The sequence below is a fragment of the Arvicanthis niloticus genome, chromosome 13 (genome assembly GCF_011762505.2).
Source record: "Arvicanthis niloticus isolate mArvNil1 chromosome 13, mArvNil1.pat.X, whole genome shotgun sequence".
Lineage (NCBI taxonomy): Eukaryota > Metazoa > Chordata > Mammalia > Rodentia > Muridae > Arvicanthis > Arvicanthis niloticus.
Window position 1 is genome coordinate 17,402,884 of NC_047670.1, and position 27,128 is coordinate 17,430,011.

Here is a 27,128-nt window from a genome sequence, read left to right on the forward strand (position 1 = left end):
GAGACATTCAGGGCTACATAGTGAGCAGCTGTCTCAACAAAAAGCAAAAGGAGAGAGAACTATCGTATGTGGTTTTAAACCTATTTGATAATATTTTCATTTATTATCTGTAAATGTCATATATCTATATAGCATATTTTGTTCATTATCCACCTACCATTACCCGCTAGAGTGTCCCTCACCCCCATCACCCTCCCAACTTCATGCGTTGTTTTGCTGCTGCTGCTGTTTACCGTCAGACACCAGCTTGTGTACAGATGTAGAGCTATTCACTGGGGCACAGGCAGACTACAGCCACCCCCCTCCCCCAACAATGACGGTCTCTTCAGTTCACAGTGCTCCTCCTCCTCTACTCAGCTCTTGCATTCTTTTCTTTTTCTTTTTTTTTAAATATTTGTTTGTTTGATGTATGTACACTGTCACTGTCTTCAGGCACACCAGAGGACAGCATCGGATCCCATTACAGGTGGTTGTGAGCCACTATGTGGTTGCTGGGAATTGAACTCAGGACCTCTGGAAGAGCAGTCAGTGCTCTTAACCTCTGAACCGTCTTTCCAGCCCAAGATACTACATTCTTTATGAAACCATAAAGAATATTTTTAGATCGGGCTGGCTCCAAACTGGGAGATCCACATGCCAGGGGGATCCACTTCCTCCATTGAGATTAAAAACCCAGCCAATCTGGATGGTGGTTGTGCATACTTTCAGTCCCAGCGCTTGGGAGGCAAATCTCTTAGTTTGAGGCCAGCCTGGTCTACAGAGTGAGTTCCAGGACAACCAGGGATACACAGAGAAACCCTGTCTCAGAAAAGGGGGAAAAAAACCAGCCAAGAACAAACTTTAAACAAAACATGGTAATTCTAGCACTCAGGAGGCTGAACAGGAGAATCGTAAGTTACAGGCCAACTCATGCTATATAATGAGTTGAGGCCTGCCTGGACTACATAGTAGACCCTATCCTTTAAAAAAAAAATTTTTTTTTAAACTCTCGTTGAGTAAATCACATGCAGTTGCTGATTAAGCTTGTCCCTGCTTAGCTTTCAGTATGTGGCTCATTCAGAATGGTATGGCTATAGATGAGTAAATCCATTTCTGAAGATGCCCACAGGGAGTGTGGTGGCCCATGCCTGTAATCCCAGCCATCAGGAGGCAGAGGCAGGCTAATTGCTGCAAGTTAGAGTCCAGTCTGGTCTGTGTAGGAAACCCATCTCCCAGCCTCAGCTTCTTTCAGAGCCTCTGCCATCCCCCACCTTGATTCTAAGTATCACTTGCTAGGTTTTCTTTTCTTTTTCTTTGTGTGTGTGTGTGTGTGTGTGTGTGTGTGTGTGTGTGTGTGTGTGTGTGATAGGGTTTCTTCTTGTAGCCCCTGGCTGTTCAGGAACTCACTGTGTAGACCAGGCTGGCCTCAAACTCACAGAGGTCCAGCTGCCTCAGCCTCCTGACTGCTGGGAGTAAAGGCGTGCACCACTACCGTCCGACGCGCTTTTTAAATTTAGGTTGTCATACAGAATAATGAATCTTATCATGACGTCCTCACATGCGTCATTATCTGTTATGTGCTGAGGACTCCCCAGCCCAGGTCTGCATAAGACTTGGAAGTTTCCCTCTTCATCCTGTTGGAAATCAGCCACTAGACACTAATGCTTGGGCTAACCTACAGCACAGTGAGAACCAATGTGGAGGTGAGCAGTCACTTGGAGGAGGTGAAGACACTGCAGCAGTCCAAGTGTGCTTACACCAGAGCAGGTGGGACCCTCCATCCTGTTCCTCGGGCCCAACTAATACCACGTGGAGAGGAGATGAGCTTCCCAGTCCAGCTCTGGCCCGTAGAGTCACGAACAGTGGTAGACAGCTGCCCATGTGCGATTTCCTGGGCTCTCCCCACAGCCTCTGCAGAGGTAGCATGGGGAAAAGGGAAGAGGAGGTCCCTTTTCTGCAAGAGAAAGCTGGAGCGTGTGTGTGTGTGTGTGTGTGTGTGTGTGTGTGTGTGTGTGTGTGTGCTCAGCTCCAGAGACAGTTTGGTTTTCAGAATACTTATATAACATACAATGTTTAACACTGATTGTCAACTTGGAAGGATCTAGAATCACTTAGGAGGCAAACCTCTGGGCATGTCTGTGGAGGTTTCTAGGTTGTAAAATGGTGGTAGACACCGTCCACTTTAACTGTGGCTGTCCTATCCCATGGGCTGGGCTCCCAGACTGAATGAACATGAGAAAGTGAGCTGAGCAGGGCACTGGGTCCTCCCTGGCTCCTGACTACAGACACGAGCAGCTGCCTCACTCTCCACCACCACGGTTTCCCTGCCATGATGGACTCTATTTCAACCTGTGGGCGTGGTTCTACCTCAACCTGTGAACTCAAACCCTTCTCCCCTGAGCTGCTTCAGTCAGATCTTTGGTCAAGCAATGAGAAAGAACTATACACAAGGAATGTTATAATTCTCTCTCTCTCTCTCTCTCTCTCTCTCTCTCTCTCTCTCTCTCTCTCTCTCTCTGTGTGTGTGTGTGTGTGTGTGTGTGTGTGTGTGTGTGTGTGTGTGTAAGGAATCTTAAACACCCAAGAGCTGAACCAGGAAAACTGGTTATAAATGGAGTGCAAAATGTACAAAGAAAGAACTTGTTGAGCTGAGAGAAATAAAGGCTGTGAAGGTATAGAAGGAAAACCTCCTGAACCTCCACCAAGCCACTGAGAGGCCAAGGGGAATGCACCAGTGAGAAGGAAAGGGGGGTTGACTGGTGGCCTGCCTGTGCTTCTGCCTGTGTCTATGCTGACATCCCTAATGCTTGCCTCACTGAGTTTGGAGGCCTAATTTGACCCTCCACTAAAATTTAATTAAAGACTTTAATCAAAAATTATTTTGAATGTGTATGTTTCTCTCTCGATCCCTCTCTCTGTGTGTATCCAGTTGTATGTGTGAGTGAGAAGTGTGAATGCAGTATATGTGCACACGTACATGTATGTACACACATGAATGAATGTGGAGGCCAGAGAAGGACATTGTGTATCCTGTACTGTCACTGTCAATTTGTTCTATTAAAACAGGACCTCTGTCACTCCACACCACACCACACCAGACACCAACACACAGAGTCTCTAGTGCACACAGACTTTTACTTGTGCTCTCAGGATTTGAATTTAGGTCCTTAGGTCTGTACAGCAAGCACTCTTACCCCACAGCCAGCCCCTCAGTTTGTTTTTGTTTTATTTTAGAGACAGGGTCTCATGCAGCCCAGGGTGGCCTCAACCTTTCTGTGAAGCTGAGGAGAGACAACCTTGAACTTTTGACCCTCTTCTGTCCACTTCTCGAGAACTGGGATTACAGGCATGACCACCACACTCAGATGTATGCACTGCTGAGGCGCCAACGCAGGGCTACAAGCACTACCACTTGACCTACTTCGCCAGCCTACAGGAGGGCGTTTTTGGTAAAGCAATTCAATTTGTCCACTCTCGAGCCTGCGCTTCACTTTCCTGAGAACTGAGAAGCCAGCTAAGTGGCTTTTCAAGGTTCCACGAAGCAGTGAAACATGGTAATCACTCTTGGAGCCTTACAAACTAAAACAGCTGAGCTGGCGAAGCCTGAACGCCCTGGGAAGGCCAAGCTAGGAGAGGCCTGTACAGCTTCAAGAGTTGCCAGGGTCCCAGAATGGCTTCCCAGCTTAAGACCCTCCTGCCTCAGTCTTCTAAGTGCCAGAATTACAGCCGCATGCCATTGTGCCAGGCTTCACCATTGACATTTTAAAACAACTTGTTTATTTTTATTTCCTATGCAAGGGTGAACATATGTCTGTGTGAGGACATCAGATCCCCTGGGACAGGAGCTACAGACAGTCGGGAGCTGCCATGTGGCAGCAGCGAATTGAACCAGGTTCCTCTAGATGAACAGCCAATGCTCTTAACCACTGAGACATCTCTCCAGCCCCACTACTGACATTTTAGTATGCATAATTTCAGTCTCTGCTCGGCCTTCTCACTTCCTTCTTTCTGGATCCTATACAAATATGGAGCCATAAAAAAAAATGACTTGGCCGCTCAGCAGATAAAGACACATACAAGCCGGGCAACCTAAGTGCCGTGGAGAAGAGAGTTGACGCCTCAAAGTTGTGCTCCAATTTCCACAGGCTCTCTGTGGCACAGACACACACACACACACACACACACACACACACACACACACACACACCTAAACCTTAATAAATTACTATTTTGTAATCTCTTTTTTTTTTTTTCCCCGAGACAGGGTTTCTCTGTGTAGCCCTGGCTGTCCTGGAACTCACACTGTAGACCAGGCTGGCCTTGAACTCAGAAACCCGCCTGCCTCTGCCTCCCAAGTGCTGGGATTAAAGGCGTGCGCCACCACTGCCCGGCCTCTTTTTTACTTTGATGGAACTTAGGACCTTGAACATGCCAGGCAAACACTGTACCACAGAGCCACACCTCCAGCCTAATAGGTTCTTTCTAAAACCTAAGTCACTATGGGCATCTTCCTGCACATTAGACATTAACAGAGCTGTTAGAATTTGCTTAACAGTACAAGTTTTCAGTTTCTTGGCATAATCCAGTTGTTCTTACTTGTTCAAACTTCAGTATTCTGATATTGTGCCGGATCTCGTGTGTATTCTATTTCCAAAGCTAAATGTCTGCCTTCTCTTGTGCAGCTGCTAAGTCACCAGTGGAAGCTATGGACGTGATCTCTCTGCCCAATAATGACATTTTAAGGCATGTGCACTACACTCATCCACACCCTGAACTCTTAAATAAGAACCTTGAGACACATACGTACTTTTATTATTGTTGTATTTTATTATTACGAACCAGGGCCTCACATTTGCTAGATAAGCCTTCTACCATAGAGCTATCTGCTCTGCCCTCTTACTGTTGGACCCTAAGATCCAAACCGGGGGATGCGCTCCCACAGAACCCACAGGGGGTTCGATGCAAAAGCAAGAGATTTATTGATACCAGTGCACTGGGATTCCCCACATGCAGGCTAGAGGAACCCCGAGCTAAAGCTAAGAGCAGTTTTTATACAGTTTAAGGGGTGGACTAGAGAAACAGTGACTAAAAACAATATGATTGGCAGGACAGTGTGACTTTTAACTGATTGGTCTTTGGGGAATGAGTTGGCAAAGACCTCCCTCTTCTGTAAGTGGCAAGGGTTGTTCCGTCCTGTAGAATGTGTCTATGTGCTCTGGGTCTTCCCCACCCGCAGGTGGGTTCCCTTCCCTTCCCTGTGGTCTGAGGAACGTTAATCGGCCTCTCCCTTCCTCCTCTGAATGTTAGTCCAGCAAGTGTCCTCTAAGGAATGTTAATTAGCCTCTCCCATGGGGGGGGGGAAGACAAATGTTCCAAAATTCCTCTTCATTCCCCCTGCTGTTCTGCAAGCGTCAGTCTTGAAGCTATTGGACAGTTAATGCAGCTTATATCTCTGGCCCTCTGTACTTAGCTCTTGATATCTTTGTCTCAGGACCATTAACTGTACTGTACCTATGTAATCTTTAATAAAAGCACCTAAGCAGATTTAAAATGTAAGGGCCCAAAGTCAGAGGCAGGAACAAAATTATCAGTGGTTCTAACAGTGTAGAAATCAAGGTAGTAAATTGAGGGTAGTTAGGAGTTAAACCAAGACTCAAACTATATCCTTGCCATTGAATCTTTAACTCTTTTCTTCCCACTCCCTGGATGGTCTCTAGTATGTACTTCTCAATTTTCTACACCCTTAGATAACACAAAAAAGTAGCTGTCCTACACGAATACACTGATGGGCCTGCTGCCAGCTTTCCTCACCTCGGGAGCGCACATGTATGGGGTTTCTCGAAGGACACTTCTCAACTTTGGGTGTATGTACCCTAAGCCCCACCCTCTAAGGCTGCTTCTGGAACACGGTTTAGATTCAAAAGTCCTTTGTCCCCGACATCTGGGTAATCTCCACCCCTGTGTCTCTAGAGTGGGGATATCCCAGGAGTCAAGGCCTGCTGTTAACTTACAGAGATCAAAGACAAGGTCTGGCCGCCAGGCACAAGGTGGGTGTTCCACTGTAGTGGACCAAGCCACATTTTCAGTGGCTAAGAGTACTTGCCAAGTCACGTTGGTAAGGTTGTGTGGGGTGTTGAGGCTCAGCATGGGAGGGAAGATACACCATAGCCATTTAATGGTTTCTTTGGCCTTGCAGAACAGTAGGCGATCTCGAGCTTGAAGGGGTTGCTCAGGTGTCTGGCTGCTCTTCAGTTGGCATCAGGCGCAGGTGCTGGTCTGAGTTATGTGAAGTCAGGCAGTTACTCCATCTACTTCAACAGAGGTCAGGATGATCAACAGCACCAGGAACAGCCTCTTTTACTTTACTTGTGTGGAACCTCTGGGGTACCTTATATAGATCACTAGGTGTAGACCACAGTTCCTGCTGTCTGATCTGGAAAGCTTACGATCAAGCCATAATATCTTTATTAGCCTGAAAAGTCATTGGGGTGGGGGTGAGTCAAGAGCTGGGGTCAAGGGAGTGACAGTCCCACACAAGAGGGGTGTTCTGGGCTCGGAACAGGGACAGGACAAGGGACACCACCCAGCCAGGGCCAATTTCTGAGGGCAGTTTAGTTAAGGCCTCTTTTTAGGGTTCTGTTCATTTTCTCTACATGCCCTGAACTCTGGGGACAGTACGAACAATGGAGCTTCCAATTAGTCCCCAATATCTCTGACAGTCCCTGACTTACCTTAGAAACAAAAGCAAGACTATTATCTGATCCAATTACCTCAGGCACTCAAAAGATTGGGAAGATTTCTTCTAATATCTTTTTGGTTACCACAGTAGCTGTTTCCTGCTTGGTGGGAAAAGCCCCAACCCATCTAGAGATAGTATCTACAAATACTAGAGGGTATCTATATTTCCCTGGCTTAACTTCTGTAAAATTGGCCTCCCAATATACTCTAGGCTGTTCTCCCCTAGGTATTTTCCCTGTTTACTCTTGGCCTCATCGTACACTGTTCCACTATCTCTCTGGCCCAAACCCTGAGGTCCATTATACACCTTAGATCCCTTGACTGCTTGGATGTGCTTATCTCTCAAGAGTCCATCTGTGCATTTGGCCTAGTAAGTCTTTTGCTTGCTTTCTGGGGAGCATAGTTCTCTCTTCTTGTGTGCACCATTGCCTTTTTTTAATCTAGGTAACTCTAGGTTACCTAGTTCGTTGGCAGGATGGCTAGCAATCGGAGTCTTTTATTCTTCTGTGTGTTTTAAGTGAGGCCATCCCTTAATCTAGTCCCAATCTCCAGTGGGTGTCTCTTGCAGGCCCATAACTGGGATAGGCTCCTGCCTAGCCACTTTTCAAGCTACTTGATTTGTCTGGTTATTGCCTTGGGCCACTGAGTCTCCTCTCTTCTGGTGTCCTGGGCAACAAATAGTATTCACAGTTGCTGGCTTCGTCAGTGCATCCAAGAGATCTAAGATTTCTTTTGATGTGAGCAGTCCTCTCTCTTGGTATAGAGCACTGTGGACATGGGCTGTGGCACAGGCATACCTACTGTCTGTGTAGATGTTAATTTTCTTGCCAGCCCCAAGTTTCAAGGCTGCTTTCTGTGCTGATGAGCCCAGGGGTGGGGAGTAGAAGTTCAGCCCAGATGACATCTGTGTCCACCACAGCAGCACCAGCTTGTCTCTGACCAGCATGGAGACAACTGCTCCCATCTGTAAAGCAGGTTGCCTTGGCTCCCGGCAGGGGTCAGTAGGAGAAGTTTTTCCTCCACCTGTGGGGTCTCCTTTTGGGCCAGTTAGTTGAAGCCCATCGGGCAGGAAGTGTATCTGGGCCCCCATCCTAGAGAGTCTCACCCCAACAAAGGGCAGGGACAGTCTAGGATGACCATAAATGAATGGGATATCCAGCCCATCTCTAGGTCCACCATTTTTCAGGTAGTCCATGAATACATTTTGATGTCAGTGGCTCTTTGGAACCAAGATCTTTTCTTGGAAACAGGGCCATCGGCTTGGAGGAGGACCAGGTGTTGAGCCCCTGTGTCCACCAAGAGTTGAGTGGGTCCAAACCCCATCTACCCCAATCACTGTCTTCATTGGAAGCTAATACCTTCTCTATTTGGGGGTGTTTTCTCAAGGCCTGGGATTTCCTGACCCTGGCTTCCATTTGTTAGGGCACTCTCAGGCTCAGCAGCTCCTTTACTTGCAATGTGCACACTGATCCTTTTCAAGGAGTTTTCTATCTCCCTTCGATTAGAGTCTCTCTTCTCTCCTTTTTCTTAACTACTAGAGCCAAGATTCTCTGTAAATTCCTTGCCTGTCACCTTTTTTTCTCATCCCTCTTTCATCTTCTTCCTTTCTCTTTCTCTGCTCTTTCTCTGTCTACCTGTTATGGTAGACTTCCTCAGCAACTTACACTAAATCTTGTAATGACTTATCCTGCAGTCCGTCTAGCCTCTGAAGCTTTTCCCTGATATCTCCTAGCCTGGTCTATAAATGACACAGTGTGTACTGACAGAATGCCTCTATGAGCCATTCTAGACAGGCTGTAGGCAACTCATCTGGTCCCTGCTTAACCTCACATGCCTTGGTCAAAATTGGTGGGGCCTCATGTGGCCCCCTTTGAGACCTGCCAATGGAATCTGGCGGTAGGCTTTTAGGTGCCCCTTACCTTCTGCCATATTAAAGTTCCAGTCAGATCTGGTCAGAAGAAACCTGCTGTTGACCACAGCCTGATCAATTGATGGTGCCCCCATGTCTGAGGGAACATTCTTTCTTTCCGGTATCCTCTTTTGCTCTTCAGTTCTGAAGAGCACTCCTGACGGCCAGAACCTACAAGGGTCTTGGGGAAGAAAGGCTTGGGGGTGGGGGGGGGTGCGTTCCTTTACTAGATTCATCTAGGTAACTACATAGGGCACTTGGTCTGGGTGCCCAAGGGATCTTGGCCTAAAGACTCTTTCCTCTACTGCTTTAATCACCTGTACAAAAGTCCCTACAGGTGGCCACCCTACTCCAAAGGTGGGCCATTTAGAGAAGCAGAGAGTAACTAATTTACCATTCTTTACTACAAATCAGTATTTGCACCAATACAGAGGCCAATTCTTTTGGTTCTCTGACTCAAGGCAGCCTGTAACTTTTCATAGCAGGTGACCTGCCTCTAAACAGTTTATCTCAGAGGTCCCCCCTCCACTGGAGTCACATGACTTGTCTCAGTGCTACTCACTCACTTTAAAAAAAAAATAAAAAAAATATATAACTATAACTCTCAGGTGAATAATCTTAAATTTCCAGTGAATTTTTTGCCTGAAATTGGTGGGCACCACCTGAAATGGGTGATAATTTGAAAAGCTTGGTTACTACCTGGGCCATGATGTTCTTGCTCCAGAAGCGGCCAGCGGCCAAAGTCCCTGCAAGTGGCAGGTAGGAAGCTGCCATGACTGCTACAGCAGTGACCCTAGGGTCCCCAGCCCAGACACACCATCTGGCCAGCCACAGCTCTGAGCTGCTCTACACACACCAAGCTAAGCAGCTGTCATCGTGCACCGCGCCTTCTCTGCCCTGCTGCCACCTCTGCTTGGGCACCCTGTTCCCCGAGGCCATGCCGCTCATCCACGAGTTTCTTTCTCTTGGTGGCCAACCTGTACTGCCAGGTGGCTCAAGGGCATCACGCTAGGGGAGCCGCAAGCTGTTGCCCCTGAGGGCACCCTCCGTGCAGTGCCACCTGGAGAACACCCTACACGCACTGGGCAGGCTGCCTGAACCGTGGTGCCCACTGGCCAAAGGACCCACCTCTGTGCTCTACAGCAGCTCTCTTGCACCAACTCCATCTCCTCCTCTGCCGGCGTCCATGTTACCTCTTTTTCTATCTTTTCTCTAGTAGTTAATTAGGATGTTTAACGTGGTAGATTCAGTCCAAAATAATGTCAGTCAAAGTCCAAGAACACAGAGCGACAACCAACACACAGACAGTTTGCCAAGAAAACAGAGAAAGACAACACAGACAGACAGTTCACCCCTGTCAGGGGTGCATAAACCAGGGGGCAAAGAAACCAGGTTATAAAGACATCCAAGACATAGCAAAAACCACCGGTGAAAGAATCCTTATAACCAGGCAACTTGGCCAGCTTATGCTGGACCAAATCTAACAGATTCAGATGATTTGGCCAGCTTAATTTTGAGCACAAAAGAGCAACAGATGCCGCCCCAGGCAGCCATGGCTGCGAACAGACCACCTCAGACGGAGGAGGACCATTCCCAATCCTACCTCCCAGAAGGACTCTGGAGCATCCTCCATTGTCCCGGACTTGCAGTGTGCCGGCATGTCTACCCTGATGCCTGGCCACTACAGAAGAGTTCCCAGAACTCAAACAGAAGAGTACTCAAAACCTGACTGTCTCTCCCCAGGGTCCAGACTGCTCTCTGTGGCTTGCCCAGACACTTCACAGACACAAAACACAAAACAGAAAGCACACAGACCTGCTTGAGCAGACCTCCCATCCCTGTGCCACGGGGTCTGAGAGAGCGTATCTCGGTGGGACCTCCAAATGTTGGACCCTAAGATCCAAACCAGGGGATGTGCTTCCACAGAAACACTCATGGTCAGGGGGTTCGATGCAAAAGCAAGAGGTTTATTGATACCAGTGCACTGGAGTTCCCCACATGCAGGCTAGAGGAACCCTGAGCTAAAGCTAAGAGCAGTTTTTATACAGTTTAAGGGGTGGACTAGAGAAACAATGACTAAAAACAATAGGATTGGCAGAACAGTGTGACTTTTAAACTGATTGGTCTTTGGGGAATGAGATGGCAAGGACCTTCCTTGTCTGTAAGTGGCAAGGGTTGTTCCGTCCTGCAGAATGTGTCTATGTGCTCTGGGCCTTCCCCACCTACAGGTGGGTTCCCTTCCCTTCCCTGTGGTCTGAGGAATGTTAATCAACCTCTCCTTTACTCCTCTGAATGCTAGTTCAGCAAGTGTCCTCTGACTAAGGAATGTTAATTAGCCTCTTCCATGGGGGGGGGAGGAGACAAGTGTTCCAAAATTTCTCTTCATTACATGACATCTTTAGTTGAAATCTTTTAAATGTTGATGTTTCAGAGCAAGGGTGGAAGTCACCCATGCTCCCCCTTGGCATTCTTCAGCTCCTATACCAAGAAGCCATGCCATGGTATGCTACAGAGTGTGGTCTTCCAGGAAATCACTCCCAAATACAAGCACAGGAGCTCTTAAGGCTGTCTAGCTCACACCAAAGACAAATGAAACCTATAAGCTTGGAAAGGAATCCATTTTACCAGTAGGCAGTTATCAAGTGATCCAAATATAAAATGGTCATTCAATACTCCAGGGTTTCTTTCCAAACACAAGGCTCCAGTGAGGCTCTAACCAGTACAGCAGTGAAGAGGCAGAACAGGTTTTGAGGCGTGGTAGTTGTGATACAGTACTGAAGTCTATGATTTCTGTTGGCAAAGTTGCAGGGCCCGCCAATGCTACTATAGGTTTGTTTCCTATCATTACAAGGAAGAAAATATTGAGGTTTGGTAAAAGTTTAATGAAAATAAAGATACTAATTTTTTTCTGTCAACTTCATAGACCACAAATTCTATCCATAGATGCCTGTAAAGTCGTGAGACCCTTTCTCATTCTACTTAGCCTTTAAAAATTAAATTATGATCTCAAAAATAACAAAAATGTTAAGGAATTTTTTTCATCTTATGTGTAGGGTGTTCTTCCTGTATTCATGTCCGTGCCTCATGTGTCCAGCACCTGTGGAGGCCAGATAGCAGTGTTAGATGCCCTGGGACTGGAGTTACAAATGGTTCTGAGCCACCATATTGGAGCTGGAACTTTAGTCTGGTTCTCTAGAAGCAGCCAGTACTCTTAGTCAGTGAGCCATCTCTCCCCACACGATGCCCTGAGAGACATCCCTCAGCCTTTTAAGAACAGAATCTGAGCACAGCAGAGCTCACTCAGAGGTAGGGCTCCCTCATTTCTGCTCACACCATACACCCAAAGACCCAGCTACCCTTGTTTCTAGCCCTTTGGGCTGTCATAACAAAATGCCACAAGATGGACAGTCGTAACCAGCAAACGTTTATTTCTTATGTTTCCGGAAGGCTGGGATGCTAATCATCAAGGTGCCAACAGACTGGGTGTGGTAAGGACCACTTTCTGTCTGTTCCTTCTCTTCTTCTCATGGAAGAGTAGTGCTCACGGCCTGCAGTTCCCTTCCCAATGCTGCCACTTCAGGAGATAAGATTCTAACATAAATTTGGGGGTTCACAAACATTCAGACATGGTGCCCTCACTCAGCGTTGCTTTGAAGGTGGAGAGGGATTAAAGCCGAAGAGGCAGTGTGTTTGGTCTCAAGCAGACAGCATGAACCCCTGAGAACCACAGGACTGCAGGCCCCACTTTCAATGTGCCTTTGGTTAATCCAAGAGTAACTCTTGGGGCTGGAAATGAATGACTCTTCCTGGTTGTTTATAGTTGGGAGTGAAGAGAAATGAGGAGAAGGAGATATAAACGGAGTATGACGTGAGAGGCAGCTGCAGAGCTACCTGTGAGTGTCCCTCTAGGTGCTCTCAGGCTGTTCCCTTTTCTCGGTGATAAACTGGGAAAGACACGAGGAAATCAGGGGTGTTGAGAAGAGTTTAAAACAATCAGTTGAGGAAATTTTTTTGGTAAATACAGAAGCATGGTTTCTTGAGCCTATATGGACTCTAAATATCTTGTGGGTCTTGCAAAAGCAGATAGTCCCTCCTCTGCCTGTGACTGATTTCTGTGCTAGAAATGATCTCCAGGCCTTGTGCATTCTGGGTAAGGGCTGGATCCCTCCACTAGATACAGGTCCTGGGGGTTTTTGAGATAGGGTCTGTGTTGGTTTGCATATGCTTAGCCCAGGGAGTAGCACGATTAAAAGGTATGGCCTTCTTGAGGTAGATATGTCATTGTGGGTGTGGGCTTTAAGATTCCCCATCCTAGCTGCTTGGAAGGCAGTATTCTGTTAGCAGCCTTCAGATGAAGATGTAGAACTCTCAGCTCAGCCTGTACCATGCCTGCCTGGACACTGCCATGCTCCCACCTTGATGATAATGAACTGAACCTCTGAACCTGTAAGCCAACCCTGACTAAATGTTGTCCTTATAAGAGTTACTTTGGGCTGGGCGGTGGTGGCGCACGCCTTTAATCCCAGCACTTGGGAAGCAGAGGCAGGCGGATTTCTGAGTTTGAGGCCAGCCTGGTCTACAGAGTGAGTTCCAGGACAGCCAAGGCTATACAGAGAAACCCTGTCTCGAAAAACAAACAAACAAACAAACAAAAAACAAACAAACAAAAACCCAAACCCAAACCAAAACAAAACAAAAGTTGCTTTGGTCATGGTGTCTGTTCACAGCAATAAAACCCTAACTAAGACAGGGTCTCACTATATTCAGGCTGGCCTGGACCTTGAGATTCTCCTGTCTCTGCTGGCCAAGTTGCTGGGATTACAGATGTGCTCAACCAAGTCCAACTTTGAAGCAGATTCTCATTTAATGGGTCCAGGTCAGCTCCCATGATTCTGCATTTCCATCCCATGGGATCCTAGGCAATCCCTGAGCTGTGATAGCTGGGGTTCAAAGTACTTTACAATTGTTGTTACTGTCAATATGGTCAGTGTTCTGCCTGATCCTCTGGCCTGATAATGCTTATTGAGTAGAAGGGAGGCAGGACTTTCTGTGAGGCAGGATTCTGCTCAGTAGAACACTCTGGTCTTGCATCCATCTCTCTCCTTTTCTGCTATGCTGAAGACTGGCTACAGACAAGGAAGATAATGCTCTGACCAAGCCAGTCAAGCACAGAGAGTGGGGGCAAAGACTGAAAGAGATCCTTTCTGGAAGTAGGGGGAGAGCTAAGTAATCGTATGCAGAAAAGAGCATTCTGCAGTTTTCTTCTGTTTGTTTTGTTTTGAGAGTCTTGCTATGTAGCATTGACTGGTCTGGTTTTCACTTTGCAGGCCCAGCCTCAAACACATACATGCTAATCATCCTGGCTCAGTCTCCCAAATTCTGGGATTACAGACATGGATGACCACACCCGGAACTATTTCGTGTTTGCAGTAGGAATTATGTCACGCCTCTTGGCCTTGCAGGTCAGCTGGCTCCCTCCAGCACAGTTCTTCAGTGCAGCCCCTTGCTGGTGGCTCTAGTAGGTATTTCCTCAGATGATTGATTTGCTCCCAACTCTTCTCAGCTTCTGTCTAGAAGTGGCTCACATTAGAAAGGAGAGAACAATGCAGCTAAGAACCCTCCATCACTGTTGGAAAGGGCATCAACTGGTGCCTCCTCTCAGGGAAGCAGTGTGGCCCTCTCAATACCCCCACCCCCAAAGCTACCACCAAGTGGGTGAGAGCAAACAGAGGCTAGGTGTGCCTGAAGTGTTCGGCTTTCGGATCCCTGTGCCGACTTGGGTTGGCAAGTACAATCACATGAAGTTTTCCCAGTGACTGTGCAGGAGAGTGGTGGTAGGCACCCATGCCCAGTGCCCTGCAGCATGAGGCAGACACCTGCTTCACGTTTTGTATATGATGAAGTCTCTTCTGATTAAAGGATGAGGAACCTTGCCCCCATCTGTCAAGGAACTGACCCAGTGATGGCATGAGACTCCTCATCCCAAGGCAGACTGTGATTAGTATCTGCTATTGTTGAGTTCTCCAGGAGGTTTCCACCACAGCCTCTCAGGAGAATTCAGGGGACGTAGCCTAGGAGATCGAACTGGCTGGAGAGGGAGAGGGAGAGGGAGAGGGAGAGGGAGAGGGAGAGGGAGAGGGAGAGGGAGAGGGAGAGGGAGAGGGAGAGGGAGAGGGAGAGGGAGAGGGAGAGGGAGAGGGAGAGGGAGAGGGAGAGGGAGAGGGAGAGGGAGAGGGAGAGGGAGAGGGAGAGGGAGAGGGAGGAGAGGGAGAGGGAGAACCAATCAGGCCTGGTAACCCCTGCTACTAGGGAGACTGAGGCAAGAGGATCAAAACTTCGAGGCCGAGGCCTGCATTTGAATCAAAGCCAGCCTGGGAAATTCCCTAAGACTCTCACTAAAAATTTTAAAAAAAAAAAATTAAAGACAAGACTGGAGGCCCAGTGTGATAGGTAAGTCAGTGGGTAAGAGCCCTTGCCACCAAGCCTAACAGCATGAGCTAGGTCAAATTATTTGATATTACAAATACAAGCACATGGGCTGGAGAGATGGTTCAGTGGTTAAGAGGAACAGCGTTCTTCCAGAGGACCTGAGTTCAATTCCCAGGACCCACATGGCAGCTCACAACTGTCTGTAACTCCTGTTCTAGGGGATCTGATACACTCATACAGACAGACATATATGCAGGCAAAACACTAAGGTACATAAAAATAAATAATTTAAAAAATATAAGTACCAGGTAGGAGAAAATCAAGCCCTGAAGGCTTGACTTACACATGTACATGGTGGCACCTGTGCTTTCTTGCATGCACAGAGTAAACAAATACATAGAAATAAAATTATTAGCTGGGCAGTGGTGGCACACGCCTTTAATCTCAGCACTTGTGAGGCAGAGTGAGGCCGATTTCTGAGTTTGAGGCTAGCCTGGACTACAGAGTAAGTTCCAGGAAGCCAGAGCTACACAGAGAAACCATGTCTTGGAAAAACAAAACAGAACAAAATAAAATAATTTAAAGAAAGAAATGTCAAAAGGGCTGATGGTTTAGCCTGGTGGCAGAGTATGTAGCTCGGTGGCAGAGTCTGTAGCCCAGTGGCAGCATGTGCAGCCTGGTGGCAGAGTGTTACAGCATTGCAGTTACCATCATGGGCTCAGTAGCCAACACAAGAACACAAAATAGGCCTGAGATTTCTGCAATAGGCTGCTCTCATTGGATTAATCACATTTAACAAAAGAAAAGTTTGTCTATTTTGTTTTTCTGAGACAGGGTCTCTCTTCGTAACCCTGCCCAGCTTGGAACTCACCATGTAGAGCAAACTGGTCTTGAATTCAGGAGAGCTCCTCCTGTCTCTGCCTCCTGAGTGCTGGGACTTCCAGCAGGAATCACTAAGGCACCTACAAAGAGGGGAAAATGTCTTTCACCAAGCACCTTGGCTGGTTGGGGAGCCAACACTCCTACCCAGGTGGAATGACCACCCCCCCCCCCCCCCACACACACACACAACGGATGGAGAGCAACTGAAGGCAAAGGCGTTGTTCTCAGCCCAGCCCTGTATGTTTTTCGGTGCTAGTCATTAGCTGGAACTTAGGGTGGTTAGCTTCTGCTGCTCCAAGATAGACTCCAAGCCTGAGAGTGTGCGTTGAAGCTTCAGCTGGGGACCGTGGCTGCTGCAGGAGCCAGGCTAGCTTCCTGGCATGATTGGCCACTAGGCCCACTGACTGGTGTGTTGTCAGCAGGCTTAGCACACTTGGTAGCTGCTAAGTGGGTTTTCTCCCTTCTCCTCTCCCCCACCTCTGTCCACTGCCCAGACCTAGAGTCTGAGTGCACTGACCTCTGCCTGTCAAGCATTTGGCTTTGATCCCTGTCAGAACGGCAGAGGAGAAATAAGATTCATTGTGGGGAAACAGCCCGAAGACTCTCGCTTCCGTAGAGGGAGGTGACATGGAAATGTGGAACCCACTGCAAACATTAGCATTGTATTCCAACCTTGCTATCTGGGCTCCTTCCACAATCCCCACGTTAGACCAGTTTAGTCCGGAAATCAGAAGTTAATAAAATTTCCCAGGTATTGCTAGGCACAACGATGATCAAAATCTTATGATATCCGCACTCCAGAGAACATTGGCCCAAGTTCAAGGCCAGCCTGGGCTATACCAGGAGCTCAAGGTCAGCCTGGGCTACACCAGTTCCTGTCTCAGAAACAAAACAAAACAAAACAACAACAGGAATAACAAGAAGCCCACACAGATGACGCCCCTCAGATATGCTGCATTCCAGACAAGAACAACAGCTCAAGGGTTAGAAGCTTGGGGTCTTGGTTAAAATGAAGCCTTTAATAGCCTACACGGTAAAAGTAAAGTTGCCTGAGGTTATTTATCTATTTTCCTTCTAGTTTTCTTACCTACAAAATAAAGGAATTGCCCTGCAAATGTGTTTGACCACAAACAACTTGGTTTTTGCCTGGAAAGCCGTTCTTTTTTGCCCTGAGGGTGGTTTCTTAGTTCTGAAATCCCAAGAATCCATTAAATGGTGGCTCAAAGTCAAGGTGACCGACAGTTCCTATGTCTGACTTGAGAATTGCTCTGCAGTTTCAGGGGCCCCACAAACTATTCCAGGAAGATTCTAGTTAAAGTGCTCTAGTAATTGGGCTTTCTCCCAAGAAGAAACATCTTGGGGCTGGAGAGGTAGCTCAGTGGTTAGGAGTGCACTCTTGCAGAGTGTAGCTGTAATTAGTTAAAGCACTTTGTGCTCTGGGCTGGTCACCCTCCAGCCAGAGCCTTTTGGATTTGAGAATGAAATACACACACACACACACACACACACACACACACACACACACACACACACCAGTTAATTTTAATATGCCTTAACTAGCTCAAAGGCTGGGCAGTTCTAATCCTTCCCGCTAGCAAACACTCCCCTGTGGTACTTGTGAGTGAACATCTTTTAAAATCTCGATTTCATCTCTGCTACCCCAAACACAATTGGGGAAGTGTCCCCTGCGGCCACTTTCCCTGATTCTCACATGTCCGCAGGCCTTTATGCCTGGTGGTTCTTCTTCCCTACTGTGGTAGTCTCTGCTTCCTTTCCTCTTTTCCTTGGGTCCCAGTCAGTGCAAATCTCCAGGTCCCACCTTAGTACCTGCTCAGACATTGGCTGTACAGCAATTCTTTATTGTCAATCAAATCCAGCTGGAGGCTGGACCCTCAGCATCTGGGAACATGGCCTTTGGGAGCCAAATTTAACTGAGACATCATTGGAACCAATCTCTAACAACAGAGGACCAGAGTTCAGATACTAGCACCCACTTCTTGTGGTTCACACTACCCATAACTCTAGGTCCTCCTAGGGTACCTGCACACACAGGCACATACCTCCACATGGACACACACAACTAAAAATGAGACTTTGGAGAAGGTAAAAAGAATCCCCTTCCCCGTCCACGTCACAGGAGCACGGAGAGACAGCTGGCCTCTTTCTCTTCTCTTCCTCTAAACGGCTAAGGAGCATTCCCAGTTCTGGCTCAACACTCCCTCCCGCTTTCCACATGCTAAGATAATTGCTACCAGGCAGGGGCACTGAATATGAACTGCTTTAATATTAATATATATTATTTAATTATATATAAATTTAATATATATAATATATGTTAAAATATATATATTAATCAGTGAGGAAAAAGTTTGATAAAAACTTTCTGCTGAACTATGAAACTCAAAGACACTGACATGAGTGTTCTGAGATTTAGCAAATCTGTGTGATAACTCCTAAAGAACAAGTCAGTCAGTCCTTTGTTTTCAGCACTGGGCCTCGAACCTCATGTATGCCATGCTGGCATTTACCAAGCTACATTTCCAAGCCTCAGTTTATATTTCCTGACAAAATTGTGTTTTCTAACATTTTCTGCTTTACATAGACTTGTGAAACACTGTCTCCTAAGAGGCAGATTTCATCCAGGTGTCATGGCCCACCTGGAATCTTAGCCCTAAGGGGACTGAAACAGGAGGACTGTAACTTTGAGGCTACACAGTAAGTTCTGGGATAGCCTGGGCTACACAGTGTCTTCCAGGACAGCCTGGACTACATAGTGGGACACTGTCGCTGAAAAACTTATTTGTACATCTGTTTTACAAAACACTTAAGAACTTCTCAGTATTAAGCCTCTTTATTGTTGGATATTTCCGTTGATGTGCATATGACATGCTCCACATGTCTCCTTCAGTGTCTGTTAGAGAGTCAGTCAGCTCTCCAGTAGGACTTCCTAGCTTTTTCAGGCAGTTCATATGCTATCTATGTTGCATTGACTGATTTGTTAGAACAGTGCTGATGTCCTTACAGAGACCCAGTCCCAACAGGAGCGGGAGTGGTGGGATTCCAGGACTGACGCTTTAACAGGGAACAATTTTAGAAGTGATTTGTTTGTAAACACCTATTTTTGGCTTTTTGTTTGTCTGTTGTTTACTGAGACAGGGTCTCATACAACCCAGGCTGGGCTGTAACTCACTGTGTAGCTGGAGTTGTCAAACACTTGATCCTTCAGGTCTCATGTCCTAAGTGCTGGGATTACAGGCAAGGCACCTTATTCATGAATGTATTCAATTTCCTGCCTTCACAGAGTTAAACACTTGATTAATTATGAATATACATATGCTTATGTCATGTGTCCTCATAGACACAGCATGAAGGAGTGCGTGCACACTGTAAAGCATATACTATCTGTGATAGTTTGTATATGCTCAGTCTAGGGAGTGGCACTATTAGAAGGCGTGGCCGTTGGAGTAGGTGTGTCACTGTGGGTGTGGGCTTTAAGACCCTCATTTTAGCTGCCTGGAAGTCAGTATTCTGCTAGCAGCCTTCAGATGAAGGCACAGAACCCACAGCTCCTCCTGTACCATGCCTGCCTGGAAGCTGCCATGCTCTTGCCATAACCATCTTGACGATAACAAACTGAACCTCTGAACATGTAAGCCAGCCCCAATTAAATGTTGTTCTTATAAGAGTTGCCTTGGTCATGGTGTCTGTTCAGAGCAGTAAAACCCTAACTAAGACACTATCTAATACAAACTATTGTACCTTGTATTTGACTATGCTATTAAAAACGGTGGAACTAAGCCCTGTGCCTGGAAAGGTGGGCACATTAACCAAGTTTCCAAACTTAAGTAGCAGGCAGTTTTCAGAGTCATTTTAGCTGCAGTCTGATGACTGTGTCCTCAGAGGGGGACTACTAATTTTTTAAGGTACAGTCATTTTAATGATCTCCATTAAGCCAGGGCTCTGCTCCAGACATTAGCTCGCAGAGGCCCTATGAGCATGCGCAATGCTGCCTCGGTTTTGTAACTTCGTTCCTGTGCGTACCCTGCATTGCAAGGCCCTGTTGCAATCCTTGGACGTGCTCTGTGACAGGTCTTCACATGCAGAAAGCCCTTTGCTTTATTTCGGTCTGAGAAAGCATCTCTGCATGTGGGTAGGGAGTCTGCAGATATATTTACAGCCCAAACATTCAGAGTCCCAGAGTCCTGGCTGGAACTCCTCTGGCTGGGAAAGAAAACGAGCCACATCTCACTTCTCCCCATCGGCCTGGCCCTCTGCCTTACTAAACCCAGATGCCAGGCACCCCCAGAGAGTCATTTGCAGTGTGAGGGATCAAACCCACGGCCTTTCGGATGCTCCTGGTATCCGAGCTACACCCTCACCTGTGTTTATTTTATTTTGGTTGTAATTGTTCGAAAGTTTTTCTTTGCATCAAGAGGAGGAAGTCTGTCTGAAGCTTCCGCGCAGTGATGTTAGCTCTGCGGTGGAACTAAACACATACACAGCATTGCTTCTGTGGAGAACCCAGATCCTCCAAGTCTGTGTGAGGAGCCACCTGCCCTGTCACCTGAATCACTTTTCAGCAGACTGCAAACCTAGAATGGGGGGTCTTCCCGAACCTGAGCATCAATTAGTAACGTAAATTAGGGCCAGTTAAATGAAGGTTAAACACAGGCCAAGAAATAAATCACTTCCAAACAGTATTTACGTAATCCTCCCACAGGGAGGCTCTTCTCCCAGTCACCTGGGTACAGGTGAGGTCCCGAAACCTACTAAGAGGAGTATGGTGGTCCCAGTCCCTGCAGGGCTTAGCAGCCTCCGCTGCAGTTCCCTGGGGAGCAGGGGGCGGAGCCAGCGCTTCTGAAACCTGACCCCTCCTAGAGGCAATGCTCTTTAAGACAACACCTGATTCCCTGTAGCTCATATTTAGCCACTGCTTCACACTTAAGAACTGAAGAAGCGTGGACAGTGTCTAGCGGGATAAAGCAATCGGCTGTTTCCTTCTTTTTTAAATCAAGAGAGGCATCTGAGTTGGAGCTGCTCCGGTTCCGCCCTTTGTCATTCCTTGGTTACCTGAAGGATGGCACAGCCAGGTGTCAAGTCACACTTGTCATCTCAGCACTGGAGAGGCTACTGCAGGAGGATTGCCCTGAGCTTGAAGCCAGCCTGGACTACACAGTGAGACCCTGTAGGTCCATGGTATCGTCAGCCCCAAATCACAGGTCCATCTTTTGGACCTATTTAAACTTCCCAGACTCCTCAGTTGTTGGGGAGAGCTAGAAGATCTGGGGTACATCAAAAAACTGGGGATCCACAGAGGGTTATCAGTACTTTCCTGGCACGTGCTGAGATCTGGGTTTCAACCCAGCGGCAGTTGGCAAGGAGGGACAAGAATTCGAGTGGGCAGAGGTTTTATTTTCATAACAATAAGATAGGGTGTTGCCCAGCCTTCCGGTTCCCCCTTCCTTCTCTTATTTGAAGTACCTGGTATGGGACCCACAGCCTCAAGAATACTAGGCAAGTGTTCTACAACTGAATTTACATCCTAACCCCCAAATAGCAAATGAAGGTTTTGTTTTTCTGTTTTTATATAGCAAAAGGTGGCCTTGAACTTGCAATGCTCTTGTCTTAGCCTTCCAAATCCTGAGATTACAGATATGTATTAACAAGCCTGGCTCTAAAATCAGGTTTCCCTTCTTCTTTTTCTCCTTCTCCTTCTCCTCCTCTCCTTCATTTTCTCTCTTCTTCTTTCTCCTCCTCCTCCTCCTCCTCTTCTTCTTCCTCCCTCCTCCTCTTCTTCCTCCCTCCTCGTCCTCTTCCTCCTTCCCTCTTCTTCCTCCTCCTCTTCTTTGTGATATAAGGTTTTGGGACTTTCCCAAGCCTCAGTGAGAGTTGCTAAGCCTAGGAGACCGTAAACTTGAGACATCCAGATATATACAGACCCCCTCATACAGATCCAGAGGTCCTTGATCTGTGCGGGTGGGACTTGGAAGGTCAGTGCTATTCTTGTGACTCCTCAGGGGTCTTGATACTGGAGTATATCTGGGGCCACTGGGTTAGGTGGTTAGAGGTCCTTTATGTTGGACCTGTACTAAGAACAGACCCTGGCTATTCTGGACTTAGACTCAATGATCAAACTGCTTATACATGGTGTATCTCCCTGGAACACTGAGCCTGGCAATTGTCTTTCAGTCATTTGGCAAGTGAATATGAAGTGTGCCCTGTCCCTGGGCTGTGTCTAGGATAGGGCCCTCCCCACGGAGCAGATGCCTGCTTCCCGGAGCTTACTGTCTAGTGAAAGCGTGTCAGACCCCTTCATTCCACCCAGCCCCCTCTGTCCCTCTCAGAGTCAAGAGAGCTGAGCTGCCTAGACTGCTAGTCTCTTTCACAGCAAGTGTCCCATCTGTGCTGCTTAGTTTTTGTGTCAACTTAACACAGGCTAAAGTAATTTTGGAAGAGGGACCCTCAGTTGAGGAAATGCCTTCATCTGACCCATGTCCCATTTTCTTGATGGTTGATTCATGTGTGTGGGCCCATCCTACAAGGGGTGGGACCACCTCTGGTCTGGTTCCAAATGATAGCCGAGAACAGGCTGAATAAGCCATGCCGAGGAAGTCAGTAAGGAGCACCCCTCCATGGCCTGTTCATCACCTCGACGTCAGTCTCTGCCCTGACTTCCTTCCATGACGGTCTGTGATGTGGAAGTGGAATGAACCCTTTCCTCCTCAGGTTTCCTATGGTCCTGGCATCTTACCATTGCACTACAAAGCAAACCGAGAGACTGGTTTATCCATCTCCAGACACACTTTCTGCCTGATCTGCTCTTGCACCCAGTTAGTTGCCCATACCTTTTGTCTTAGTTCACACTCAGTAATAGACCGTTATATACATGTATTTACTAACTCATCAAACATATCCAAAGTGCTTTCTATTTGCCAGGCTTGGGTGACAACACCAGGGCTTTGAAGAAGGTGAGGCAAGTAGGAGTCTGAGGTACAAAAGTTAAGGAGACATTTATGCCAAGGTCGTGCAATACAAGCACAGGGCCTCCCCCAACCTGAGCACCCTAGGGAGAGGAAGGGGAGGTGGAGATATAAAGGCTGGTGGAAGAGAGCAGAGGGAGGACTGGAGGAAGACAATGGAGGAGAAAGACGATGAAGGGGAGAACCACTGGGAAGCAGGAGGTAGAAGGACAGATGCTGGATCTGGAAAACTCTCAAGTTATAAGGGTCTCATAGCCGGGAACAGAGTAGTGTAGGGGTATCTGCCCAATCTAGGCTTACAGAATATATTCGTAATTACGGAGTTGTGCTTTCATTGACCGGTCCTATTCCGGTTGGAGATTTAAATATCTCCCACTACATTAGTCGATTCTGTCTCTTTCTCCTTGCTGTGTCACACTCACAAGCGTTCGGCCTAGTCCGATGTTTACCATAAGTGTGCCCCTGCCCAACTGCTTGGGAGACCCTGGGGCACTTTGTTTTAAATGCAGCTTCCGTAGTCTCACCTAGTAAGCTCATGTCTGAGAAAATGGAACTCAACAGCAGATATCATTGACAATGTTTTTGGGGGAGCGAGGGGGAGCTTGGAGCAGAGCCACAGACCACCGCTAACTCTGACCAATAAGGGAAGATGACGGTAGGGGCAAGGCCTTCCCATGTACCTTGTGGCTCTCTTCTAGAGGACAGGACAAGCAGACACTGAAGGGGCTGTCTGCAGGGATGTGTGCTGACCAGCACCTTCACTGGGCCTGTCACTGTGCCTTCTTGGCACTTCCTCCCCTGACGCTTCCCAAGTCTTCTGCACTGCTTGCTCGGGGAGCTGTAGGTGGCACTGTCAATAGCTTTACAACGGGTACAGGTCTCTGTGGAGTGAGTGGGTAGATGGGTGTGTCTGAGGGTAAATGAGCCCCATGGGAAGGCCTCCAAGGCAGGCATCTAGCATTTTCACTTGCTTCATATGGTACCCCGCATAGATGCCCACATACTTTGGGATGTCAGATACGTGCTCTTTAGTAGTGATCACAGAATGGGACGAATCAATTGTGTGAGTCACCTGTAAGCCGGGTTTGCAGGGTGGGGCATACCCCTGATTTCCCAACTCATCATTCCCTTGGCAGTAGGAGCGTGAGAGCCGTCTGGCTGGCCCTCCACACCCAGCAACTCACCGGAGAGCTTGAGATGGGCACACAGCTACTTTCTTAGCTTGCTCTGAAAGTCTGGAAAGAGTTGTGACAGCAAGATAGAGAACAGAAAACTCAAAGCCTGGCTGAGGAGGTAATGTGGGGTAGCCTCAACACCTAGGTCCCCATCTCAAGTGTCTCCACACACCAGGCTATCGAGGGAGGACTTCCATGGTAGGCTACTCAAGCTGAGTTTATTACTATGTGTTCTGTTGTGAGCACAGAAGGTCGTCATCTTTCCTGTGTGCCAGTATCACCTGTGGATCTTGTTAAAACAGATGCCTACCCTTTGCCCTTAAGAGATCTGGGAACTATGCTTTTCAGCCACTTCTGAAAATTCACACACCACAAATGCGCACGCACACCGCACACGCACATGCATGCATCCCACCCCATACTCAAGTAGGAGAGCTTGTGGTTCATGGGCCTAGGATCTTCTGTGTTTCCATGTGCAGTGAGCGTAGTCTGTTTCTACCAATGACTTTACCTTGAATGCAAGGGTCGAACCCTTCACCTTGGCACACATGGAGCTGCTCTTCCAGAGACCATTTCCTGTGGTTCTCAAGGAGGAGGGACTGTGACCCAGAAAGTAAAACGGAAGGGGTTGCTCTTCCTTCCTGAAGACGATCGATCCCCGTTAGCGAGGTGACAGTCCCAGAACATCATCAGCTTGTAACTTGTCCATCTCTCCTAAGTGTTCCAGCTCTTCCTAAATGCTGATTCCAGGGCTGGCAGCCTCAGGCCCACCCTCAGATGGTATTTCTACCCACACTGGACCTAGCCCTTTAAGACTGGGATCCTCAGTGTCCCTGGCTCCTTCTGCACCCTTGTCCTTCCTCCAGGGCCTTCACCCAGCTCCTCCACCAGCTGCATAAAACCCCATTCCTATGAAGACTCAAAAGGATTGTGCTGCTCTGAACTCCGACTGACTGGGCAAGAAGTGTGCCCCAGGCCTTAACCACAGCAACACATTGGAGCTCGATCTCCATGCAGATCCAAAGAAATGGTCACAGCCGCACAGCTCTGGCTGAGGCAGGAGGGTTGCCATGAGTTTAAGTGAATCTGGGTAATACTGTGAGTTCCAAGCAAGCCTGGATTACAGAGTAAGCATACAAAAAAAAAAAAAAAAAAAAAAAAAAAAAAAAAAAAAAACAACCAACCAAAACAATCAAACAAACAACCCAAACCAAAAAATCTTAAGGAAGAAAGGAATGTGGGAGAAGTTGGGGGGAGAAAAGAGGTCACGGTTCCCCACGTCTTCTGATGGCAGATCCAGCAAACTCTGGGCAAACGCAGTAAAAGTTACCTTTTCCTTTTGTTTATTCCTGCATTTCCTGTAAGCTGGGTCCTGCACAACTGTATGCGGCAGCCTTTGGTACCCATGCTTCTGACATAGCACATTCAACCTTCTTACCTTAGGTATCTGGCCTGCAACGTCCTCTTAGTAGGGTCAAGCATGGACCAGTCGTAAAGCATCCAAACGTTCCAGGGAGGGGCCTGAGTTCTTCGGCTCTGTGTGTATTTTTGCCCTGCCCCAGAGCCGTGGGCAGCCAGGCTTTTTTATGCACCGTATGAACAGGCTTTGCTGGAGTACATCTTTACTGTTGTCGCTGTACTGTTACTATGTATTTTATATCTCTGCCTACTAGACAGATTTAGAACACACATTTGGAACAGAGTCCCTCATCTGGTCACCTTTGGATCGGCAGTGGCCAGCACTGCACCTGGCACAGGGGCGTAGGCAGTAAATATTTGTAAAATGACTGAAAGAAGCCAGGGAGAGGTCACAACTGGTTTGGAAGGGTTTAGAACCATTGACCATATTTCTGCCTTCTAGTGTGTGTGTGTGTGTGTGTGTGACACTGAATGCCAGTGACCACCCAGGATGTGCCCTGATACTTGGTGGAGATCATCTGGTCACAGTGCCTGCTAAGGATGATGAACCTGTAACACAAGAGCTCCTCTCCCTCTCCCCCCCCCCCCTTTGCCAGGAACTGTTTCAAGCCTAGAGTCACTACCAACTAAGAGTTGCCACATCACACAGAGTCACTGTCCACCTCGGGGTAGCCGCTAAGAGCCAGCCTCCTGTCCTAGGCTCACAAAAGCATCGTTTGAGTTTATAGGGAAGTCCTTACCGAAGAAAATGAATACTTGCAGTGGAAGCTGACTGGTAAACCCTCGGTATCAAGTGTATGCAACTTGAGTAAGCAACAATTATGCACATACACTACAGCCCCAACAAACAAACAAACAAACGCCACCACTTTCCGGTGGAGCTGAATGGGCCTTATCCCTGGAGGCTGCCTGCACCCGGTCTAGAGCAGTTAGGAGGCTCCAGGTCCTCTACGCCTTGGGCCTCTGCAGCAGTGAATGGAAGCATGTTATCAGGCAAAGTCATGATGCAATGGACATGGGTGACCGGAGACAACCAGGAAACACCCTGACCCACTTCTGCACAAACTGAGTGACTTGGGACAAGTCAACATGTTTGAGCCTCCACTTTTCCATCTGTGAAAAGAGTTGGGGGAGTAATTAGCTCATGAGAACATGAACTCGAGTTGGGCCATGTGAGACAAACACTTTATGTAAGGGAGGGAGAGTTGCTGTGCCCAGCCTGGTGAGGAGCAGCCGCCATTCCAGAGGGTGTTTGTGGTTGCATGTGGTAGCACAGACTCAGAGGGCCAGCAGGTTCCAACTTGTCCTTGATCTTCTCCACGTCACCTCCAGCTCCTCCTCACTAAAACTACAACCGCAGCATCCCCAGGCCCACCTCAGATTCTGGGTGGCATATGCACGTAGTCAGAATGGGTCACAGGCCACCAAGGTCTCATGCCTCTTCATTCCAAGCTAACCTGCAGTCTAACAGTAGAACATTTAAAGAAATGTCTGTTGAATGAACGGGTGTGAAAACAGATATCTTACTCTCTTAGGAATGGAAACGGACCAAAATCACCCAGGGGGCATTGAAAGGGTTTTAAACACCAGAATCTAGGTCTCTGGCCATGGGCAGTT

General features: G+C 47.7%; 1 long non-coding RNA gene across 1 annotated transcript; it reads right to left on the minus strand.

The window, feature by feature from the left end:
- Nucleotides 1-14,361: 14,361 nt before the first annotated feature.
- On the minus strand, nt 14,362-25,686 carry LOC143434057 (uncharacterized). Its single transcript, XR_013103238.1, has 3 exons — nt 25,531-25,686; nt 15,927-16,017; nt 14,362-14,710 (listed from the first exon to the last, which is right to left on the minus strand). It is a non-coding gene; the product is annotated as an uncharacterized LOC143434057 (long non-coding RNA).
- Between the last annotated feature and the right edge of the window lie 1,442 nt (nt 25,687-27,128).